This window comes from Lathamus discolor, chromosome 4 (assembly GCF_037157495.1).
Source record: "Lathamus discolor isolate bLatDis1 chromosome 4, bLatDis1.hap1, whole genome shotgun sequence".
Taxonomy (NCBI): Eukaryota; Metazoa; Chordata; class Aves; order Psittaciformes; family Psittacidae; genus Lathamus; species Lathamus discolor.
This window is the reverse complement of record NC_088887.1, coordinates 96,007,366-96,024,568: the sequence shown is the minus strand read 5'-3', so window position 1 is coordinate 96,024,568 and position 17,203 is coordinate 96,007,366. Positions and strand designations below refer to the sequence as shown.

Genomic DNA, 17,203 nt, shown 5'->3' with positions numbered 1-17,203 from the left:
TAGAAGATTAAATGTTTTACATTCGTTCTCATTTTAGTCTCTGATTTAAAGCTTGATGACCACACACTTGGACTGCATTCCCAGCAAGTATCAAGAAGGCATATTTCTCCTTGTGTACATGAAATAAGATGTGTTTGTATAGCTGTAAGTCCTGGATTTGCAGAGTACTTTGGTTCTCATAATAGAGGAATAAATATTAGTTTTATGCTAGATAATTTTAACAGCATTTGAAAAATAGGATATAATAAAACATAAACATAATATTTAAAAATATAGGCATGTATTTTCTTTACTTGCAGGTATATATTTCACCTCTGTACACAGTGAGAGCTTGCTAAGGAAAAGCACATTTGCAACATAACTTGTCTGCAATCGTTAATTTCTTTCTACTTTTTAAACTATTCCTTTTAAATGACTGTAAAGTAATCTTACCAGAAAAATGTTTCTGTCTTACTGTTTTTGGCACTGTGCCATATTAAGATGTTTTTCGTTGTCTATTCTTATTTTTCAAATCATGTGGATATATGAACACCATAACTAATTGCCCAAAGCACTATTCCCTTCCTTCTGCAGGTGTTTAACTTCCAGATTTCCACACTGAAGTTTATGAGAGTTGCAAGTAATTGGCACCTCTTTGAAGATCGTACTACTAAGTTTTTATTCTAGAAATTTAGATCAGTTATTTCCAGTAACTAATACATCTGTGAGTATGCACCAGATCACACATTAATAGTATAAGCCCTGTCAGTATGAATGGACAAAAAAATCCCAAACGACAAAACAACAGAGTTACTGTAGAAATAATTTGAGTCTCAGAAGGCTGTAAAGAGTCCTTGTATGACTGTTCAGATGTAGACCTCTGTAATTCCATGCGTTACATGCAGTTCCTCATGTGTTTGTACCACTTGTCGTAACGAAATAACACATTCCAAAATAAGCCCTTCTGTTACAATAGAAGTATCAAATAGAGCTCAATACAGCTTAGAGATACAGTTAAATGCTGTTATTTTACGTACATTCAAAAAGGTCTATTCTCAAAGCTTTTTCTCCTAATGCTTGGAAAAATTGTTACTGAAGTAATTTTTGTGGTAACATGAGCCCCAGAAGCGTATTGGAGATCCTGAATATCTGAGCATTTTTATTCATTTCAGTATAGCTGTGCTCCAATTTATTCCAACCTTGGCATGGGTAGCAAAACCGCTCCTGCCAACCCTGACCAAACCATGTAATCCAGTCCAACCTAGCCAGAAAGATTAATCCTCCATGTGATACTGAAAAACAAGTCAGCAGTAGCCATCTTCTTAGATGCCTGGATTTTTCAAAAGGCACGGCCACCAGCTCTTCCAAAATACTCCACATGTACCCCATTTCTGTACTGAGAGACAATTCTTACTCTTAAGGTCATCAACTAAATATTTTACTACCAACCACCAGAGAATCCACTTAGAGATGCAAACACCTTTTGTGCAAGGTGTTTTCCTTTAACAACATGTCTGTCCTTTTAGCCATCAGAGCTGTCCCAGAATCTCACAGAACATTGTCTGTATGTCCGTCCATCCATCCATCCATCCATCCATCCATCCATCCATCCATCCATCCATCCATCTGCACTATAGAATCAAACAGATAGACAGATCTTAATGACCACAGGTGTCTGGTGATCGTTGTAGGTCCTCAATGCTGCTAGAACCCTCTCTAGTATCACATTCTCCTCATGATGACATCCAGTTTGGCACATACCCATCCATCTACTTCAATGCAAACACAGCTGCACTTGGGTACTTTGTCCATAGCTGCAGGCAGAATTAATATACTTTCTTAAAAGCTGTCCTTACAAAAGGCTCCAGAGTTCAGGCCTTGTAGACAGATGAGCTCCGGTAGGTCTAATTTGCAGCACTTTATGACCTTGCAATATTGAATTTTTGCTTGGTAATTCAATAATAATTCTCTGAGGTCACTGCCCTTGAAGTGAAGGGTAGCAGAAGAGGGATCATGTGCTTATACCTGTTAAGTCTCAACACAGAGGTTGGCATTTTAGCTTGTACCAACAGATGTGGTTATGTGATATTATGGGTAGGATGGGTACTGAGTAAATGGAATATAGGCACATGTTCCCTTCTGTTACCTCTGCCACAGAGCCAGGCAGGAACAAATGACAGTTAACAGCAGTAATATATGGAATCACCCTACCTTTTGCATACAAGAGCTGTAGGTATGGATGTCTATCTGTGTTTCAAATGCCAACCAGTAAAATAGCATATCTTATGAGAGGGTCTTTCCCTGTTTCTCTAGAGTCACATCCAATCCACTTCAGTCTCTACAGTAAATACAGGGTTTTTATTCTTAGAGTGCCCATGAGGAGAGGAAAAACAGGAGAGGAAACTGGATTGTCTTTCTTTTCCTATAATAGCAACAAAGTCATTTATTACATTTAAATCATTATCACCTGTGCAAAAGTTTGCACAGCTGTCAAAGAGACTAGAGGTTTTGAAATCAGCAGGATAGCAGAAGTATAAATAGTGGCCTGATTTTGTTTGCCAGTCCTTTAATGCTACTAAAGATGCAGATAGATAAATGTCCATCTCCTTTTCAGATCCCAGCGTGATTACCCAGAGCTGGGAATTAATCCTTTTGCCATTTCTTTTTTTTTTTTTTTTTTTTTTTTTTTTTGCATTTAACATGACACAGTTCATGTCCAAGGCCAGGTTGGATGAAGCCTTGTGTGGGATGGTTTAGTGTGAGGTGTCCCTGTCCATGCAGGGAGGTTGGAACTAGATGGTCTTGAGGTCCTTTCCAACCCTAACTATTCTATGATTCTATGATTCTATGTCAAGCCCCTGGTAGACAGCAGGAGTGAGCCCAGATATAGATGTTAAAGTGTCCCGTTTCTTAGTACTAAGAATGGGTTGAAACTGTGTTTGTCAGTGCAGATTAGCAAACCAAAGGCTGAAATGCTAAGAGTCTTTTTTCTCCATTGTCATCACTCTGATGCACCTTTACAATCTTTGCACTGTTGAAGGACTGTATGTTAAAAAGTGTGCTAAAACATGCTTTAAATCTCTTTTGGAAAACAGGGGTAATTTTGGAAAGCATCCCATACAGAAAGAGTAAATATTGCTTTAAAAACCAAGAAGGTGGCTAAGTCAAACTCTTTATTTTTAACTGAGTTTGCCTTCAGAATACCCCAAGTGATTTGACTGTGCGGTTCTATGGATTTATCACTTGCCAAGTTTCATATTTTTAAAAATCAAAGCCCTTTTTTTGAAGACCACTAACAAGCATAAAAAAAGTCCTTTGCACTGTTAACCACAGAAAAATGACCCAGATTTAATTTGTTTTGAGAATTTATTTGTGGCGAGAATATACTCCCAGGCTGAACTGTTCTTTGGCAAATGTAGCTTACAGTGAGAGTGAGAGTCTGCAGGCCAAATTCTGAAACCACTGGAAAAGAGGGCTTGTTAGGGAAAATCCTGGCATTACCTTTGCCTACCTACATGTTTGTGGGCACTGCAGGGATGTTCACTAGTTCACTGCATTCGAAATCAATGTATTTGCTTAGTAGATCCATCATTTTATGAGAGGTTTAAAAATTCTTCATTAAACTCATTTTATGCCTCCCCAAATCTATATTTTTTATTGATAGTGAAAATAAGATAGAGTCATTGGAAGCGGGCAATAAAACCTGTATGCATAGGGCAGTTTACTTACTGTTTATGCTAAGAGAATGCACAATTGTTATAGTTTTGATGAACTATCCAGGCCCTGTTTATATAGTGGATTTTTTATCCTGCGGTGTTCGTGCAGTATTTCACTGAACGTTTCTTATCTGAACCCTGGGGTACTCTATAATTCTTGAATCCAAGAGTAGAGGCATGTCAGACATAAAATAGGAAATGTAGAACGTGAGGTTTTGAGGAGGATTTCAGGTTATTTTGAAAAATATATCACAGCTAATAACAAGAAATGCTGCTCTAGGGTAAAGAAAAAATTTAAGGAGTGAGAAGTGAAGATATTCTTTAAAAGAGGTTTTAGCTAGGGTAGGAGAAAAAGAACATGTGCAAAATGAAGTCAGCAATATACTTGTGAATAATGAGGGAGTTACATTTGGGGAATGGATGTTAAGAAATGTATGTTTCAGTGAGGATGGATAGAGAGAGGCGACAGGAATCAAACTGAATAATGGAAATCAGACTATCAGGTTTGCAATATCTGTGTGGGAGAAGAATGTCTTCCTGTAAGTCTCATCCTATGACTAAGGACGGGAAGAGAGTAGAGGGAGTGCAGCAAAATGCTGGAAGAGGATATCAAGTGCATATTCAGAGCTTTTTAACCTAGTACTTATTCAGCTCTGAGTAGGACATTTGAACTGTAGTGATGATGGGGTGTGAGATTCAGGATGAATTTTGAGGGACGAGGATTTCTTTTTCTATGGTTAGATTTTTTATTCATATGCAATTTGATGGAAACCATGTGGCTGTTATTGCTGGGAGGTTGTGTCTGTGTACTTGTGAAAGTGCCTTCTTTTACAGAGCTTTGAAAAGAAATGACAAATAAACTACATATATCATGACTTTGTGAATCTGGTGCATTTGATGGACCTTATGAAATTGCACCTCAGAATACCTAACTGTTTGTTATGTGAATGCTCTAGAAAAGAGTGTGATCAAAGCCCCGCTTCACCCCTCCCTGAGTGGGATAAGGAGAAGAATCAAAATAATCTAACATACTTGGGTCGAGATAGGAACAGTTTAATAACTAAAACAAAGTGCAATATAATATTAATATGGAGAATAGCAAGGAGAGAGATATAAAACTAAAGGGTGAAAGAAAAACAACCCAATAAGCAACAGTTTTGCTCACCGTTCTCTGACCAACACCCAGCCCAGCCCAAGCACTGATCAGTCACTTCTGGGTGACTCCCCCAGTTTGTATACTGGGCACGTTGTGCTGTGGTATGGAATACCCATTTGGCTGGTTTGAGTCAGGTGTCCTATCTCCCTCCCAGCTTCTTGTGCTCCTTCTCACTGGCAGAGATGAGAGACTGAAAAGTCCTTGATGAGGGTAAGTACTACTTAGCAACAACTAAAACATTGGTGTGTTATTAGTGTAATTCTCAGACTAAGGCCAAAACAGCACTGTACAGCTGCTAGGAAGAAAATTAACTCTATCCCAGTCAAACTCAGGACACTGGCTCACAGTCAACCAGTCCCACAGGTCCCACAGGTTCTTTTCTGTAAAGCCACTTCCCAGCTACTTATGGCTTCAGCGTGCAATGGTGCTTGGCATTATTCCTCCCCAGGGGCAGGACTTGACATCTTCCTTAGTTGAAATGCATGAGGTACCTGTCAGCCCATTTCTCCAGCCTGTTCAGGTCCTTCTAGATGAAAGACCAACCATCTGGTGTACTAGCTCTCTGTATCCTCTGCAAGCTTGCTAAAAGTGTGCCATCATCCAGGTCATTCATGAAGATGCCGAGCAGTATTGGCCCCAGTACTAAGACCTGGGGCTCACCACAAGTGACCAGCCTCCAGCTGGACTTTGTGCCACTGATCACAGCCCTCTAGGCCCAAGCCATTCAGGCAGCTTTCAGGCCACCAAATCTGTCTAACCTCTGTTCTCAGCATCCTTAGAAATCCTGTGCAAAGTTTCTCACAGTGGCTCAAGCTTTCCCTGTGTATGTGGTGGTATGCAAAATCACGAGTAGGTTTGTCTGGTTTACCTCAGAGATTGTTGAAGCTCATGCAAGAAATTCTTGACGAGCTACAGGATAAAACCAGTTTTCATATATTTTAAACGTTAAACTAAATTTCTTGTATTTCCTACCTTTACTGGCCAACATTATAATGTCCGCCTCTATCTGCACAGAGACTTTTGTCGCAGTCTCTTTTTTTCCCACTGTATTTTAAATATATGTATGAATTTTTAATAACCCTTTGTGTTTTTACATTGCGGGTACTGGAAAGGACAGAAAATGTAACCCGTTGAGAACATCCTTCCAACAGCTGCATCATCACAAGTGTGTTTTCATTGAAAACACCATTCCTAATGGAAATAGAAATAAACAGGCTTGAGGAAATTCTGCTTGTCTGCTGCAAACCTTCTTACTACTTCTGTTAAAAGCCTCGCCTGATGAGTTGTCTGAAACAGATTGAGCACAACCTTGATAAGAAAAGGCGGTGTATGGGGAGGGAGTGTAGAAGTGGGCACAGCTCCATAGGTAGTACAAATGCACATGTTCATGCAGAATAAAGGCACAGCATTTAGTTGCATTTTTTGGCTTCTGAATGTATGTGTAGTTGTATAGCCATAACATACTCTGAATACAGGACTGATAATTTGTATTTTAGATTGCCTTCAAAGTGGTGAAACCTTTCTTCTCTGAACCTGACTGATGCTTACTGCCTGTAGTGCTAGTTTTCTTTCCAATGTGACTCCCAACCATGTAACATCCTTTGTCCTAAGAGATACTGTGAGCACTCTGCTTACCTTGGGAGTCATGACACTCACAACAAGATTCAGTAAGTTCCTTTTAAAAATAGATACTCTTTAATCTTTCCTGCTTGGGGCTCAATTCTGATGTCCCAGAGGACTCAAAGAATCTATTTATTTATTTGTTTATTTGTTTGTTTAGTTATTTGATCAGTACTTTCAAGGGGAGGGCAGCAACCCTGAAAAATTCACATTGGTTTCTATATATATATGTGTGTGTGTGTGTGTGTGTGTGTGCGCGCGTGTGTGTATCTCTACCATGTGCTTTTTTAGAGAGTTTGGTCCCTTTAGAAACTTTAGAATGTTTTCATTTTTCTTGGGCCCCTCTTCCCTCCAGGGCTTTATCGCACGGTACTCTACCAAGCATAAACCTGAAGAGACCAAAGTCCCCTCTCCTGTTGCCCAGGGTAGTGAGCTTTCTGTGTACCCTCCTCACTGCCCTAAGGATTTTGAGCTCCACCATTTCACGGCTGCTGCAGCCAACACTGCCCTCGAGCTTCACATTCGCCAGCCCCTCGCTGTTGATGAAAACAAAGTCCAGCAGTCTCCTCAGAGGTTCCTCTATCACTTGGAGAAGGCATTTATCATCAACACATTCCAGGAACCTCCTAGATTGCTTATGCCCTGCTTGTGTTGTCCCTCCAACAGGTACTGGGATGGTTGAAATCCCCCATGAGGACCAGGGCTTGTGAATATGAGACAGCTCCTATCTGTCTATAGAAGGCCTCAGCCACTTGGTCTTCCTGGTCAGGTGGCCTATAGCAGACCCCTGCTATAATGCCACTTGTCCCTGCCCTCCATTTAATCCTGACCCATAAGCTCTCAGTTGGCTCCTCATCCATACCCAGGTGCAGCTCCATGCCCTCCAGCTAGTCACTAATGTAGACAGTGACACCCCCTCCCTATCTCCTCTGCCTGTCATAGAATCATAGAATAGTTAGGGTTGGAAAGGACCTCAAGATCATCTAGTTCCAACCCCCCTGCCATGGACAGGGACACATCACACTAAACCATCCCACACAAGGCTTCATCCAACCTGGCCTTGAACACCGCCAGGGATGGAGCACTCACAACCCCCCTGGGCAACTGATTCCAGTGCCTCACCACCCTAACAGGAAAGAATTTCCTCCTTATATCCAATGTAAACTTCCCCTGTTTAAGTTTTAACCCGTTACCCCTTGTCCTGTCACTACAGTCCCTGACGAAGAGTCCCTCCCCAGCATCCCTATAGGCCCCCTCCAGGTACTGGAAGGCTGCTATGAGGTCTCCATGCAGCCTTCTCCAGGCTGAACAGCCCCAACTTCCTCAGCCTGTCTTCATATGGGAGGTGCTCCAGTCCCCTGATCATCCTCGTGGCCCTCCTCTAGACTTGTTCCAGCAGTTCCATGTCCTTTTTATGTTGAGGACACCAGAACTGCACACAATACTCCAGGTGAGGTCTCACAAGAGCAGAGTAGAGGGGCAGGATCACCTCTTTTGACCTGCTGCTCACGCTCCTTTTGATGCAGCCCAGGATACGGTTGGCTTTCTGGGCTGCGAGCGCACACTGCAGCTGGCTCATGTTCATTTTCTCATTGACCAGCACCCCCAAGTCCTTCTCTTCAGGGCTGCTCTGAATCTCTTCTTTGCCCAATCTGTAGCCGTGTCCTTCCTAAAGAGCCTGTATACTTCCATTCCAGTGCTGCAGTCACAGGAGCCATCACACTACATCTCAGTGATGCCATTAATATCGTAAGTCCTGCAGGCATGTACATGTCTCTAACTCCTCTTGTTTATTTCCCATGCTACATGTGTTTGCATAAAGGCAATTAAGCTGGGCTCCCCTGAAAGCAGACTTACTGGCTGGAGTGGCTGGAATTCCTTTTTACTGCTGTTCAGGTGCTCAGACCAAAGAGGTCTGTTGAGCACTGCCATCACATATTAGTTGAGTCATTTTACTTTTACAGGTCACCTTAACATTTTCAGGTAGAGGGCCTGATGTTCAGTGCTTCTGTCATGACTCATGTCCTCCATACTGCAGCTGGTGCAGGCGATCCTTACAGATATGCAGCCAAGTACCTCTGTTATCCACATCTCTGAGTTAACGGAGCTTCTAGTTAAAACTGTTTTTCACCAGTGAGTGCTTACAGGTTTCCTAACAGGAGATTTTTAGAAGGGAAGAGCTTTAGAGAAAATAAATGAGAACTATAGTGTTATTCTTTTAGTCTGCAGTTGTCTGAAGTTGTTGTCAATAGAAATAGTTGTATACATTTGTCTTCATTAATCATTTCAAGGTGTTGCTTCTGATGAAGCCAGCCCTTGCAGTTCACAGGCATTTTAATTTTCCAATTATTGTACCTGTGGCTCAGAACAGATACTGATTAGTTTCACATTTTGCTCTGCGGGCAGCTTAATGTTCTTGTCACCTTACATTGAGTTTTAAATGTGGAGAGTGTAAGAGAATATCAGATGTGCTCCCAAGTCTTCTGGGTCAGGCTGCACAAATTATGATGTTACAGGTGCTGTACTGATAGGTTTCTGAAAGATGGATGAAAGAACAAGTATAATTTTAGGATCCTATCACGAAAGTAACAATTCCTTTTGTAAAGGAAGTGTGAGTGATTTTGTGTTGTCTTCTTTTTCACACAAATTTTAAGCTGGAGATTAAGGTGGTGCTGTTGGCTGCTATAACAGCAATACAAAAGGAAGTTATGATAGCAGCAAGGCAAGAGCAATGCTTTTCAATATTTGCACACAATTACCTGACCTTTTCAAACTGTAGTAGTGAAAGCGAAGGAGAAAATACATTTTGAAAGCCCTAAACACAAAGATTAATTTTTTAACAAATAGAAATGTTGCCTGTCTCCTCTTTATCAATTGTGTACCAGCTATGACTCATCCGTGCATGCTTTTTTTAATTCCATGGAAGAAATCCCCTCCAAAACACAAAACCACGATGAACATCTGCTGTCTAGGTATTCATTAGTTCTGTCTGCTCTCCTTTTGGCTAATTGCCTGGGAGTGAAGTTGGATCGTTTATGGGGACTTAACCTGGTGCCAGTTATAGCAGTAAAGATTGTGTAACGTTCTGATAAAACCCAGGAAATGTCAAACATGTAGCCTCCCAAACATAAAGTTTATTTACTGGTTTCTCCTGCACTTTGTTTGCTACAATATTGCCTGCGCAACTGATAACAGAAAATGTATTTAATAACTACTCAGTGCTAGTATGCTGTAGTATGCATGACTGACTAATTTAATTTATCTCTGATTAAGCCTATTATGTTTGAGATCACTTTACAGAAGAGACTTTTTTTGCCAGCTGTAAGCTTATTTGAATTGTAATATAAGTTAATAATGTGTGAAATAACTACTGGTGCCTGCTTCTAAATGTTAATTTTACCAAATGACTTCCTGAGTTAGTGCGTACACAGCTCGTCCATTGCAATGTAGTTAGGTTGGTGTTTGGACATAGGATTGCGTTGGTAAAAAGGCAAGTGCGTGGCAAAGGGTTAAATGGCTGTTATTTCTGCTGAGAAAAAGCGAAGAATAGAGTCATAGCTCAGTCAGGGGTGGCACACAGTCTATATGTTGACAGCATCAGCTAAGAATGTTCTCCATCTTGAACTATTTGTTTCCTACAAGGTGTAAAAAGGAATGGGGACTCCTTGGGAAAACATAGAGAGGAATGCATGAAACAAAAAATTCTGACAAAGGCAAACCTGAATACGTTAAAATAGGAAAATAGCCATTTGGGTGGAATTCTAGATTTTTCCAGACTGAGGTTAGAGTTGGAAAGAAGTGGGAAGAAAAATGAAACAAAACAAACCCCGAACAATTAAAACCTGAGTAATGTTGGGGGGGGGGGGGGGGAAGGGGGGAGAATGGGAGGGGCTGGGGAGAGGGGAAGGAGAGGAGGAATCAAGGAAAACTAAACGTTTTTCCCTATAGAAAAGAATGTCTGTGTCCTGTTTCCCCTTCACTCTCTTCAGTGGTCTAATTGTTAAAGTAGGCATGTGTCTGATGGAGAGGTAAGCCAAGCTTTTTGTGTGTATAAGCCATATCCCAGGGCTATTGATCACTGGCAAACAAGATTGCAATGTCTGTGCGTTAGCCACTTATTTCTCTGAGGGGCTGCAGAGTGCTAGCGATTGTTGGTTTGAATAAACTCTGTGTTCATCAATTGTGGTTTTAATGAAAAAAAAACTTAATAATACATATTCTTGCTTTAATACATGTTGATTTTTAATCCCCTGAGAAAATTTGGGTGGAGGGAATGAAGTCTTCTACCTTGTTTAAAGAAACAAGTGTGATAGTCTGCTTTAGTCTATGAGATTATATATAATCAGATACCTAAATTATGTGTACTTTGCATTTAAATGTACGCAACTCCAACTGAAATACAAGGAATACTTTTCTCCGTCAGATTAGCGTATCTCTTCAAATTAGAAAATACATAGGATACTGTACTTACTGTGTCAGACCGAGCTGCCAAAACAATGTCACTTGCCTGGCATGGAAAGAAAAGTATGCTCCACATAATTTCTTTTTATGTCATTTTGCTCCACCCTCCAAACATTCTGGCATATGATAACATGTGGGATGTCAAGCATTACTGTTCACATTTTGTCATGGTATCTTCTATAGATCAGCTATCAGCAAGCTGAGCAGCACAGCAGATCTGACTTTCAGGTCTGTCTTCACAGCGTGTCAGATGCTCGCTGGCGGGACAAGAGTTTGGCAGGTCCACCACCGACTGTCAGGTTGCATGTACATTTGCAACTGAATGAAGCATGATTGTATTATGCAGAATAAACTTCCAGTGGTATGTGACTTAAAAAAATGCTGAATGCGACACACAGAAATCTGAAAAAGTGGTGCTGTATCTGATTTAGAGATAGCCGCTCCTTCCCTGCATGCTAGCACAGGCTCTGGAACAGCCAGCTGTGCTCTTGCCAGCTGGTCCTGGATCTGGACAGCTCACGCCTGGAGATGGAGTGTTATTAGGGAGGACTTTCTGCTGTAAGAGTTGAGTCTCACTGTCCTGAGACAGCTCAGGTTTGCTCCAGGTGTGAAGGCTTCTTCTATATACTCTACCTTTTGCCTGAGTGGCTGTGGGTAGGGAGGTTATTTAGTTTATTTTGTTTCCTTCTATAAGGAGCAGGATTCTTTTAGAAATGATAAGCTAACACTTTTCATTTTTTCAATATGATTTTTTTTTTTTAATATCTTGGTAAGAGTAGCAGTCTAAGCTGCCTGACAGAGAGGCCAACTGTAATTCAATTTATTGACCAGTCAGTGCAGAAATTTCTTCCTATTTCTACAAATCATACAGACTTAGTGACAGGTAAGTTGAATTTGATGCTTTGTGTTTCCTTTCTGTAAGAGAGAAGTTGTGAAGAATAATTAAAGACTGTAAAATATTTGATTATAAGTAATCTAATTTCAGCGACTTCTACAGCTATGGGGTAGTCTCCTAGGTGCTTTGAAGTGTATGAATTATAAATGTATTGTGCTATTATCCAGAAGAGTGATTTTTCTGCAAAGTAAATGGTTACTCTCTCCCTATTCAAGTCCTTTATGTGCAAGGCTCTTGAAATTTTCTGCAGCCCAGTTCAATACAGAAACCGTCAGTGGGTCAGGAAATTGCAGTGCTTTACAGAGAATCAAGTGAAGACTAGGGCTGCCTTCTCTCTGTCCTCTTTCATCTGTCTTTTCCCCCTAATAGCTAAATTGAGATTGATCATTTAGCAGAAAAAAAAAATATCACTAGGAGCAATGAAGCGTAACTTAGTACAGTACCAAAAGCTGCTTAGGTGTCGTATCAGGCTCAGCTTACTCTTAAGCAAAGGTTAGGAAGGCTAACTTATGTACAAGGTTGTAAATCTGCTTAGTGGTCTGTGACTCTTATGGACAAATGCTGCTTCCTAAATACAGCCTTTGGACATGGTGAGAGTCACCTTTTTTGAATGACTGATAAATAGGAGCCAGATGATTTCAGCTGGGAAAGAAAATAATGTTCAGCATCCTAAAATATAGGATGCCAAAAGATATCTCATCTGACATGTTTGTTAACTGAGTTATGTTCTATCTAAATATATCTATATGTTGCAAAAGCTCATTATAAACATGAGTAACACCCCATAAAGTATTTGTTGCTATGAAACTTATTTTCTCCCAACAATGAGTTTCACGTTTTCCTAAGAAACAAATAATGGCATTATACACCCACATATTCCCTCCAAAAATACTTTTTGAAAGTTTACCTTTTTTTGTCTTCATTACTTAGATATTGTTATAGCTCCTTATTTTACTATGAAATGTGTACAACAAATACATAAAAGCAATCTGAGAGGAAATATGCAAAATCTCCTTTTACTCTGCTACATCTGAAAGCTCTGGTCTTCATGAAGATCTAAGGTTTAATAAAAGCCAGCTTGTTTTCTTCCACGCATTATTTACACTATACTTGTTGCTCCTAAAGAGAAAGGAAACACAAAGCTGTCCAAAGGATTCAGCACACATAAAAATATTTTAAAAATGGAAAGTGTCTAGAAGACACCGTGCTACATCAAATGGGATTTTTTTTTCTTTGTAATTAATCACTTAAACTTCTTTGTTTTAATCTACTTAAATCTAAATGAAAAGGGCAGTGTAATGTTGAGGCTGGAACACAAAACAATTGGTAAGGATAAGACTACATGGGGGTTTCTTTACTTCTTTTTCAAAGCCTGCTGGTTGTTTTCTCCCTTTTTCAAACTGGTGCAAGTTCCAGGATGGTTTTTGCTTTGACCACATCCATTTTGATTTTTCTGTAGTCTTGTTCAGGAAATCCCTCTCATCAGTGAAGCTTGTTTAGGCAAGATTAACAATAGCTTTATGGCATGAAACCTGATAGCAAGCATTCTGTTTTTTTCATTTGGGGTTGATGAAAGGCTCATAGGGCTGTGCAGACCTCAGCCATCCTATTCACCTATTACGAAAACTGACATAGTTTTAGCTTTCTTCCACTGTTCTAGAATTTCTCTGGTAGGCTAAGATTAATTGAAAATCAGTGTTGGTGGTTCAAAACCTTGTAAGCCAGCTTTTTATACAAAAGTGCTGATACAGCTTCTGTTTAATACACTTCTAAGCTACCAACAGCAAAGAAAGTATTTGTCGTAACTGAGCATGAATTAAAACATCAAAGACACTAGATAAACTGCACCCATGTATCATGGCAGGGGCATCACGGCATGTATCATGGGTCAAGGACAGCAATGGAGGGATTTCAGGCATCTCCTAAGAATGACACCTATGACTTCTCTGTAGAGTTATTTCAGGTTCACTTATCACAGAGAAGGAAAGCTCAACCTAAGGAAACACTGTATAGGGCAATAATAAAAGAAATGTTGACCATCAAAACAACACTTGAAAATCCAAATGGTCCAGCACAAAAGTAGGATAAAGAAGTGCATTGGCAGAGAGACATATTTGGTGTGGAAGGGTAAACTTCAGATATGCTTTTTCTCACCCTCAAAGACAGAACTGATCTATTTATTGAGCATGTTGAGCTTTCCATTATTATTGGCATTTCTGTCATTTTTGTCCAGAAAAGGACCAGTGTTATTGCTGAGATTCCTGTTCTGCTTGCCATGCTTAGAAAGTTGTTACTGTCCCTTAGTTTGCATAATATTGACTTTTTTTTCTCTTTTTTCTATCATTTTTTTCTTATTCACCTAATGTATGTTAATTGCAATCCATTTGCCTTTGGTACCTGGTGTAGATTATTTTTTATAGCTCTTTTTACTCCAGTAAGCTAGTGTAAAAATTCAAGCAAACACTCCTTTTTTTCACTCTTAATGTTTTTTTTTTTAGACTCTAGTAAAATGTTTTTAAACAGGTCCCAGCTTTCATCTTTTTCCCAAATAAACTATTTCTCCCAGCTGAATTTGCTCATAATTGTTCTCAGGATTGCAAAATGAATCCTTTTAAGGCACAGGTACATTTGTCTTCATGTTATACTGTTTGTGAATAAGAAACGTAATGAGCAAATGGTGCCATTCATAAAGAAGCAACTGCTAATTTTTAGTTCTCTAGTGAATTTTATGTTATCTTTCAAGATTAGGTATAATACAAAATTCCTGCAAGCAAAAAAAGCAATTCTGAGTTAAAAAAATGTCCTTATGTAGAATTTTTGGTTTTATTTTTCTTATTTATTTCAAGGCAGCACAAAGCCTCCAGCATATGCTATTGAAATTGGAGTCCTCCATGGTAATTCAGATTTCTCTGCTACACAGGATAAACAGGTGCTTAATCCCTCATCAGCATTTTCTTCAGTGTATTTGTGGTGTGGAACAGATATCACCCTGTTTATCTTGCACAGCCTTACTTCCAAAATGACCCAGGCTCCTTCCTTCTCACCAGGACAGGCTGTGGGAAGACTTAGATGTTTCTGTCCATCAAACATCTCTCCATGCTGAGGGCTGTGGCTGCAGCCTGGCTTTATTGCTCAGTCAGCCTGGGGAAATCAAAGATTTCACTGGATTGTGTAAAAACACTGAATTCAAGAGGTAGATACATTTGGTATTTTTCAGTCCAGCCTTCCAGAAAGTGTTAGGCTGATAAAAGTGCTGGCCTTACCGAGGGGAAGAAAGAGATGAGTAAAGAGTCTTTCTGTTACAGTTATACAGGATAATATGGGAAATATGGGATAATCTCCACACCTTCCTGTTCCAAGGCTGCTCTGCAGGGCCAGCGGAAGCAGGAGGGTGGCAAAACTAATGCAAAGCTGTTGAGGGGAGAAGCATGGATCAAGCAGGACTGAAATGACTGCTGATCATTCCCAAGGGATTATTGCTTCTCATTATATCAGTAACATAAAAGCAAGGCTCCAGGTTACCAAGGCAGTGCTTGCTGATATGAAACATGGCATCAACTTTTTCTGCACATAGTGAGCCTAAAAAGACTATAATCTGAATTTAGTATGCTTTTCACTTGGATTTTGCACTAGGTCCATATGAAAATTGTGTAAGAATGTCTTTTAATGTCATTTCCAAGATGATAAAAGACCCGTAGTGCAGCCCTCCAGATCCCAAAGTACAGAAAGCTATTAGGTATGTTATTATTTTAAATTTAATCTGTTCAGATGTTCCTGAAATGCTCTGTCTGTAATGCCTTTGTATTAATCATAATAAATATTTCATCCTTTTTGGAGAGGGCATGCTGACGTAATGTCTAAGTGAAAGAGGCAACTTGTCTCAGCTACGTTATGATACTTGCTAGACTTAAAATGATATCAAGAAGTTCTAACAGAGGTGTTGTACAGATAATAAAGGCAGAAAAAAAATGGATAAAGGTACAAAATACTAACAACATGCAGCTATTTGCTTGCTTGCTCTTTTTTAATTTACAGAAAACAGAGGTCACTTGTAGTGCAGCCATACAAATTCAGTAGGTGCAGCAGTCCCTGTTACAAAAGTGGTGAAGCAGGGGGAAGGAAGAGCCAAGAGCTGAAAAGTGTGATAAAGGTTTCAAAAAGCTGATACTTGTGTGATTCTGTGATATTTGTTGACCTCTTGTATTTTTGTTTTCTATGCTGCTCTGTATAGAATGGTCAAACTTAACAGGACTAAGTCAGTAGCTCCATGCCTGTGCCTGGCCTCTGAAGAAAAGGAAAAGGCATGTGCTATGGAAGTTGAAGCACTGGCCTGAGGGACGTGAACATCTCCTATCTAACCACTGCTCATATGATGGCAAGTATGAGCTTGGGTTTACAGCTCATTCCTAGTTTGCACGTGCAACCAAGTGTCTTTCAACAGGCTCTATCTTAGGTTTTGTCAACCTGCTCACATTGCAATGAGAAGAACTATCTTGGCTAAAACTGTACTATGATGAGGCGTCTTTACAATGGTATGTGTCGTGTAGGGCAGTGCACATCATTTAGCTATTACCCTCCAAAATACCCAGATCAAAATTCCCCACTATAGCACAGATAGGCCTGTGTTCAAAGCTTGATAAAGACTTTGGTTTAGCCTTCAATATTGAAGTTTATTGTGTGCAGTTCTAGTGTCCTCAACATATAAAGGACATGGAACTGCTGGAACAAGTCCAGAGGAGGGCCACGAGGATGACCAGGGGACTGGAGCACCTCCCATATGAAGACAGGCTGAGGAAGTTGGGTCTGTTCAGCCTGGAGAAGGCTGCATGGAGACCTCATAGCAGCCTTCCAGTGTCTGAAGGGGGCCTATAGGGATGCTGGGGAGGGACTCTGTCAGGGACTGTAGTGACAGGACAAGGGGTAATGGGTTAAAACTTAAACAGGGGGAGTTTAGATTGGATATAAGGAGGAAATTCTTTCCTGTTAGGGTGGTGAGACACTGGAATGGGTTGCCCAGGGGGGTTGTGAATGCTCCATCCCTGGCGGTGTTCAAGGCCAGGTTGGATGAAACCTTGTGTGGGATGGTTTAGTGTGAGGTGTCCCTGCCCATGGCAGGGGGGTTGGAACTAGATGATCTTGAGGTCCTTTCCAACCCTAACTATTCTATGATTCTATGATTCTATGATTCTAGCATGCATCACCCTTCTGTGAAATTACTGAGCAGTGCCCAGAATACGTGTCCTGGCTCCCTTTTCAGAGCCAGGCAGACTGGGACTGTCATGCACACCTAAATAATTAATGGCTGTTTATCCAGGTACTAACAATGCGGTGTGGTTTGCTTTTTAATTGCAGCCTGCAAAGTGTGTTTCCTGGCTT

At 40.3% G+C, this 17,203-nt stretch overlaps 1 protein-coding gene across 6 annotated transcripts in view; it reads left to right on the top strand.

Annotated features, from left to right (window-relative positions):
* The window catches only part of ENOX1 (ecto-NOX disulfide-thiol exchanger 1), a 376,196-nt gene that overhangs the window by 178,922 nt on the left and 180,071 nt on the right, over positions 1–17,203 (top strand). Inside the window, exon 1 of one of the 6 annotated variants that reach the window (XM_065678196.1) lies at positions 16,067–16,202. The exons of the other annotated variants lie outside the window; for them this stretch is intronic. The gene's annotated coding sequence lies outside the window, so the exon portion shown is untranslated. Of the gene's footprint in view, positions 1–16,066; positions 16,203–17,203 lie in introns of those variants that run through there. 6 annotated transcript variants of the gene reach the window in all.